Source organism: Panthera leo, chromosome A3, assembly GCF_018350215.1.
Source record: "Panthera leo isolate Ple1 chromosome A3, P.leo_Ple1_pat1.1, whole genome shotgun sequence".
Classification (NCBI taxonomy): domain Eukaryota; kingdom Metazoa; phylum Chordata; class Mammalia; order Carnivora; family Felidae; genus Panthera; species Panthera leo.
The window spans coordinates 82,403,698-82,412,064 of record NC_056681.1 but is presented as its reverse complement, the minus strand read 5'-3'; positions in this window follow the sequence as shown (position 1 = coordinate 82,412,064).

Here is an 8,367-nt window from a genome sequence, read left to right as displayed (position 1 = left end):
CTAATTTATAAAACAGGTCTGTAAATGTCTGAACCTCAGCTGTGGACAGCGTAATAAATTCCTTATCACGGAACTCCTGGGCCGCAGGCAGTTTAGGACATAAAGACTTGTTGGGTTTTCCTGAACCTGCCCTGATAGCTACAGGTTTTGTCTGAACCAAGAGTCAGGAACTTTTGACAGCAAAAGCAGAAACTAGCCTACAGATGGTTTTGTTTGGGCAGCACATTAATTTTATTTGCTTTTGGTTTTCAATAAAAATTTAAATCCCGTGAGCACCACTTGTGTATTAATGAACAGCCAGCCACTTCACACATTTGTTACCTGCTTGAAATCAGAAGGCATTTGCGTTTGTGACCCTTGGACTTCTCTGAATCTCCTAAGACTTCTGGGGGAGTCACCTAATCCCAGGGACTGAGACTCAGGTGTTTTCCAGCCAAGACACGTAGCTGGAAAGAGAACCGGGCCAAGTCCAAATAGGCAACCAGGTCAAGGACACCAAAATCCGAATGAAGGGAATGTGGAAAAAAATCACGGCCAAACGAGTAAGATCTCAAAAAGCCAAGTAAGTTATGGCTGGAGGAATTTAAGAGAAGCAGACTATGAGCAGAAAAGTACTTCAGAATTTAGCAAAAGACCAGGATAGTCCACCCACTGTGTGTCAGGTCCGAGCTTAGGTCCCCCTACCTTCATCAAGCCTCCCCTTAATTTCAAGGAGACCTGCACTGCCCCTCCTTTGAAATTTGCAGCACTTGGTGTGTACCTTTCCTATGGCCTTTATCATTTTCTACCCTGTATGGTTTACTCATCAATAAGAGGGGGTAGGATGGATGACTCCCAAGGTTCTTTTCAGCTCTGACATTTTGTAATTTTCTGTTGAGCATCTTTTGTTTTTGCTTGACAAGTAATCTTACCTTTGAGGAACCACCTGAAATCCCCTGAAAGGGGAAAAATGGATCATCACCTACAGATGTGGACTTGGGGGCAGATAAAATAATTCATGAGACTGAGCTGTCGTCTTTTGCAGAGAGGATGAGTGCCTTTGTTGTTGTTGTAGGAGAGATGGTTGCATTGGGCAGACTTAAGGATGGACTGTCATGGAGTTCCTATTGGCTACCCAGCATCTGAATATCCAGTTTGGAGGGAGCCTCCCGTACTCTCAGTCTTGGAAGGAGTCCGGGCCTCTCCTCCCACACTAGAAGCCAATGGGTCTAGAGGAAGCCACGATAGAAACCAGAACTCTCCTTGCCTATTGGTAGCTAGAACACTGGTGCATGACCTAGAGTAGGACGAGCCAATGGTCCTGTACAAAACTGAGTCTTGAGTGAATAACTATTATCACAAGAATTGAAAAACAATTAATGGTGGCATTAGAAGTGCAAGCATGCACCCTAACCAGAGTGCTGGAGCAGCATGGCCTTGGCTCCCTGCACCCAAGTCCACATCTGTAGCTGAGCGTCCGTTCTTCCTCTAACTTTCACCATCATCCTATCTCAGTGTTGTAGCAGTAGACTAAAATTTAAAACCATCACTAACATACTTTAAATACGATAATTAGGGGCGCCTGGGTGGCTCAGTCAGTTAAGCGTCCGACTTCGGCTCAGGTCATGATCTCACGGTCTGTGAGTTCGAGCCCCGCGTCGGGCTCTGTGCTGACAGCTCAGAGCCTGGAGCCTGTTTCAGATTCTGTGTCTCCCTCTCTCTCTGCCCCTCCCCTGTTCACGCTCTGTCTCTCTCTGTCTCAAAAATAAATAAACGTTAAAAAAAAATTTAAAAAAAAATATGATAATGAAAGGAGAGGAAAGAAAAGGATGAGAGGTAAAAAATCTACACTTGTACATAATACAGCAAGAAAAGAAACACCACTAAAGTGGTGTACCTCATCATAAGGCTTCATTGACATTGATTATTTCCCTTCTCCATTACCCATTCCAGGTTCCCCTTACCTTCAAGCTGGCCAGGATTCTTTACCCGATAGGGTGAACCAAATCTTTATTCTCGAGGAGTCTGCCCTAGTGGACCTGCCTGCATGTAGTGCAGTACCTTTCCATTAGCGTGTATCTCTGGCATGGAGTGATAAGGTGTCCCAGGAGATCTCCTAGGCTCTAGTCATACTCTTCCTGCCTCTGTCCCCTTGGTCAGGACCAGTCACCAGCCAACATTGTAGTGGCACGAGAGGACCACACCAATCTCAGCTTCGAGTCCGTAGGAACCACTGTTATAGGCTCTGGTGTGAGTACTGCACTTAAATATCTAAACCAACTGATGTGGAGGAAAGGGAAGCACACGTTTTGGAGGAGAATCATTAGGAATAATTTGAGAGGTGCCACACTTGCTTTCACCAGCTGGTTCACTGACATCTGCCTCCTGTGGGGGAAACTGGAGCGGTCCTTGGCTCAGAGTGTGCACTTCACCCAGAAGGACAATACTATAAACTCTCAGGGTACTATCTCCCAGCTGGCATTTCAACTGATCTTTTTTTTAATTATATTTTTTATGTTATTAAAGTAATATGTACATATATTCTTTTTTTTTTTTTTTTTTTTTTTTTTTTAATCATGTAGTACTAGGGATGCCGGGGTGGCTCAGTCGGTTAAGCCTCCGACTCTTGGTTTTGGCTCAGGTCATGATCTCCTGGTTTGTGAGTTTGAGCCCTATGTTGGGCTCTGCACTGACAGTGTGGAGCCTGCTTGGGATTCTCTTTCTCTCTCTCTCTCTCTCTCTCTGTCTGTCTCTCTGCCCTTCCCTGGCTTGTTCTCTCTCTCAAAATAAATAAATAAGCTTAAAAAAATCATGTCTTACTAAAAGACTTGTAAGACAAAGGAGTCTACGGCCCATTCAACCTCCATAATCTCTTTTATTAGAGGCTTTCATGTTCAAATTTTTACCTTTATCTTATGTTATTTACATATTTTCAAATAATGTACTGTTATTTTTGATTTATGAATATGGGATCTGATCTGCTGACTTTTTACTGTGTTTGATGAGGATTGAGCCCTATTATACCCCTTTCCTATTTTCTGTCATCCACCTTATACTTGCTATAACACAGTTTTCATAATTTAAGTCAAATATTCTTTACTAATGAGTTCTGTACAATGGTATGTTTCCTTTCTCTTACAGCTTTTGTTTTTCCTGGAGCTAAAGATTTTTTTTACCTGCACAGATTTCATTGTATCTGTCCTTACTTTTTCCATTAAATGTGTCATATTTCTACCAGCACTTTGTTTTAAAATGCTCACAGTCATCTAACATTTCCATTTTCCCCCAGAGATGTCTTTCCTAAGAAATCATCCTTCCTTCCTTCCTTCCTTCTGAGCTGTTGCTTGAACCTTGACCTATTACTTAGGCCTCCTACACTGTTGTCTCCCCTCAGTTGAACCACCTCTTATTTCTGGTTTAGGAGGATCCAAGACTTTTTGGAATAAACAGCAAATGGCAGCTGACATCCATATAAGATAACTGCAGAACAAAATAATAATCAAACCGTTTTAGCTAATGAAAATACAACCAAAACACAGAGGAAAACTGCAGCACAGTTCTCTTAACATAAATTAAATATCACTTAGGGAGCAAAAAGCAGCTATAAAGAATATTTAAAAATCAGATACTGAAAAGCTCAAAATAGAAAGCAGCAAAATGAGGACTGACTGAACTCAGGAAAGAAAAACATAATCTTGAGATATTAAAACTAAATTATATGATGTCTAAGAGAAAATAGGTTAGACAAAGAATTCAAAAAAGGACATTGAGGAAAAAAATTTAAACAGGAGAACCAAGAGTAAATTTGGAAAGGAAGTAAAAATATCAGAGAAAAAGTGAGAGACACAGAAGACAAAGAGCCAACATATGTATCATCAGGGTCCCCAAGGAAGAAAAACATAAGAGTAAAACAAAGCTATCATAGGACTCAATATCATTGACTCAATGATGGACTCAGTATCATTAGCCTGAGGGAAATACATATCAAAACCAAAATGAGACATCATTTCACATCCACTAGGATGGCTACAATCAAAAAGATAGGTAATAACAAGTGTTGGTGAGGATACGGAGAAATGGGAGTCCTCTTACATTGCTGCTAGGAATGTAACATGTTGCAGCCACTTTGGAAAATCTGGCAGCTCTTCAAAAGGTTAAACATAGACTTACCATATGACCCACAATTCTACTCCTACATATATCCCAAGATTAAAACGTGAGTTCACACAAATACCAGTACATGAATGTTCATAGCAGCATTGTTTATAATAGTCCGAAAGTGGGAATAACTACAATGTCCATCAACCAATGAATAGATACACAAAATGTGGCCTATACATAAAATGGAATGTTGTATGGCAATAAAAAGGAAAGAAGTACTGATACAAGCTGACACAACATGGATGAACCTTGAAAACATAATGCTAAGTGAAAGAAGCCATTCATAAAAGATCACATACTATGTGAACCCATTGATAGGACAAATCTATATGGGCAGAGAGTAGATTAATAGTTGATTAGGCCAGAGGGAGTTGGGGGAATGGAAAGGGACCACTAAATGGGTAATGGTTTCTTTTTTTGCGGGGGGGGGGGTGGGTGATGACATGTTCTAAAATAGATTTTGACAGGGTGGCTGGATGGCTCTGTCAGTTGAGCGTTGGACTCTTGATTTTGGCTCAGGTCATGACCTCACCATTGTGAGAGTGAGCCCCGCATTGGGCTCTGCACTGAGCATGGAGCCTGCTTAAGATCCTTTCTCTCTCTCTCTCTCTCTCTCTAAAAAAATATCAATCAATCAATCAATCAATAGATTTTGCTGATGGTTGCACAACTCTGTGAATGAACTAAAGATCATGAAATTGTATGCTCTAAATGAGTGAATTGTACAGAAGGTGAATTCTATCCCAGTAAAACTTTAAAAAACAAACAAACAAAAAAACCCAAAAGCCTGAAAGGGTTTCTCACTGGCCAACTTTGGGACAATTTGTACATCGAAGGAATAATGCTAATTGATTATAATATAATAAGTTTTTAAAAACATGAATTCATCATGATTCTAAAATGAAGAAACTGAGCATGAGAAATAGAGGGAGCAAAAGAAAAGTTCATCTTTACAGAGTGACACATGTAGAAGGAATGATAGATTAGACAATCAGCATTTGCAACCCCAAATGTAGTAATTAAGCAAGTCAAGGACTATTCCTGGGTGCTAAAGGGCTGGGAGGAAGGTTGTTGGGGAACAGGATATTCACACAGACTCCCAGTACCATCCCACAGATGACTAATGACAAGAGGGAAGTTATTATGCATTTATAAAAGAGAAATCAAGCAGTCATCGAACATCACTAACAGTGGTCCTACCAGACATGTGCCACCTAAGTATTCTTTCCAGAATTGTTTAACCTAACTTCCTGCTTACAAAAACCACAGTGGATACAGGGAGAAGTTAAACACTGCCATCAGCAGGGACCCTTGGGTGGCTCAGTGGGTTAAGCGCCTGACTCTGATTTCAGCTCAGGTCGTGATCTCACAGTTCGTGCTTAGGATTCTCTCTCTCCCTCGCTCTCTGCCCCTCCCCCTCTTGCGCGCGTGCCTGTACACACACAGACACTCTCTCTTGTCTGTCTCTCAAAATAAATAAAAGAAATCAGAACATAATCATCTGCAGAATATGGGGCATTCTACAAAACAATTGGCCTGAACTCTCCAAAAATGTCAACAGTGTGAAAAACCAGAAACAGATGGTATTGGGAAGAACTGTTTTAGATGAAAAGGGACCAAATAGATGTAGATAAAACAATCAAAAACAACATGGGGACCTCGACTGGATACTGGAGCAGAAAAAAAAAAAAAAAGAGCTATAAAAGATACTTTGGGAAATTTGGGGAGAGGTATAGTGTGGTTATGTTATGGTTATGGAGGAAAATGTCCTCATTCTTAGATGCATGCTGAAGTAACTAGAGGTGAAATGTCTTGATACCTGTAACTTATTTTTGACACTTTTACCAAAAAAAGTATGTATGTGTATGTGTGTATGTATGTATACATGATATACACACAGATATATCCATATCTACAGTTGACCTTTGAACAGGTTTGAACTGCATGCATCTGTTTATACACATAGACTTTTTTCGATACAGTACAGTACTGTAAATATGTGTTCTCTTATGATGTTCTTAAATAACATATTCTTTTCTCTAGCTTACTTTATTATAAGAATACTGTATAAAATATATATAACATACAAAATATGTGTTAATCGACTGTTTCTGTTATCTTTAAGGCTTCTGATCAACAGTAGGCTATTAGTTAAGTTTTGGGGGAGTCAAAGTTATGCATGGAGGTGCACCTGGCTGGCTCAGTTGGGAGAGCATGCAACTTCTGATCTTGGGGGTATAAGTTCGAGCCCCATGTTGGGTGTAGGGCTTCCTTAAAATCAAGAAAAAAAAAAGTTAAACATGGCTTTTTAACCGTGGGGCGGGGCTGGGGGGGTGGCGTCCCTAAGCCCGTATATCTGTATCTGCAGCTATAGCTTCATAAAGGGGAGGGGGAGCAAATGGGGCAAAATGTTAATATTCCATGAATCTGTGGTTTGCAGCCTCTGAGATGGCACTCAGTGAACCCCGCCCTTCCCTCCTACAATTCATACCCTTGTGTAATCCCCTTCCCTTGAGTATGAGCTAGATAGATTTAGTGATTGGCTTCTAGCAAACATCAGGTGGCAGAGATGATGGGATGTCACTTGTGGGGCATCCATCTTGGACATTCTGTCTCCCTCACTGACTCAGATGCAAGTTGGCTGCTGTAACCTTCCCCACGGAGAGGAGAGCCGTGTGGCAAGGAACTGAGGGAGGCTCTGAGCCAATAGCTAGTGAGGAATGGAGACCCTCAGTCTAACAGCCTGTGAGGCACTGCATCCCGCTGCCCACCAAGGGAGCTAGCTTAGAAGTAGATGTTCCCCAAGACCTGCCTCCACGTGAGACCCCAATCTCGTGAACACCCAGACTGCAGCTCGGTGGGAGGCTCTGAGGCAGCAGGGCCTGCATTCCTGAGCCACAGAAGCTGTGGCACAATAAGTGTTTGTCCCTCGAACCTGCTGTGTTTTGGAGTCCTTGGTTTCACGGCAGTTGATGACTAGTTCACTAAATAAAGGGTATATCCCTGTCCCCTTTCACAGTTCCTGGAGATTTGCGGTTTTTCTCCCCATGGGGACAGTTTGGCTTGCATGCTCTGTTGGCACCAAGGCCACTGTATACTTTCTAAATGCTGCCACTGTTGACATTTGATGATGCTACAATTATTCCTCAACTGATTCTGAGTGTCTGATTCAGCAGCAGGGTCTTGATATTGCCAAATTCCAGCTTCCAGGGTGCGGGGCAGAAAGTACCCCAAGCTGTCAGCTTTCACAGCGGGTACTGTGACCTGTCTTCTCCCAAAGCTCAGGCAACAGGGGCGTCCCTTCAGACCAGGAGGTTATTCAGATGCTGGGTAGGCCAGAGAAAAAGAAGAGGAGGGGAGGGGGCAGGGGAAATAAAGGAGAAAGGAAAAGAAAAAGGATAGTAGGAAGAGAGGGAAGAGACAGAGCAAACATCTCCTACACTTTCTTCTCTACTCCCCAACTGTCTGGAAAGTTCACCTGCTATAGGAGAAAGAACATTTACAGAGGTCCCAGTGCCCGAATTTAAATCCATGGGGACTCACTAAGGTAACTCTATCTCCATCTCCACTTTGACTCTCCTGCTGTCTCAACTCCCTCTGACTATAACTCCTTGTGTTACAGAACCAGGCTGGAACGCTGGTGGAAAAACCAAGCGTCACTCGGAGATCTTGGTGGGTCAGAGATTTATTTAACGTTGGCGGGCTCAGAGGAGACCGTTTCTCCAACGATCTGAGCTCCGAATGAAGGGGGGAAGGGTAATTTGTAGTTGTCAGCTTCCATATCTGTGGCGGGTTTTCGTGTGCAGGGCAAACAGGGCAAGAAGAACCCGGAAGAGGGGTCTCCAAGCTAGAGACCAGGGCTTGTTTTAGTCCCCTCGGCCATCTTTGAAAGCTCAGTACTTTATTCATTTCTCCAACACTTGAAGCCCCCAGAGAGATGATCTGAGTGGTTGGCCACCATGTAATAGAGGGTGTTCTGGCTGGCTAGCACATTCACTCCAAGCTACTGAGAGGGTCCAGATTGGCCACTAGCTCGGATGCCTTTGTGACTGGGTTCCCACCAGTGGGTTCCCTTCAGTGGAAGGGAAATGTGGGCTCTCTCCACATTTGCCTTTGAGATGGTACCAGACAGAAAAACTTCTGCAAAGAAGACCCTAAATTAGGGCCTTTGGCAGGCATTTTGAGGCTCCCAGAAGGGGACAGTGTAGAGAGGAACATTGCTTGGCC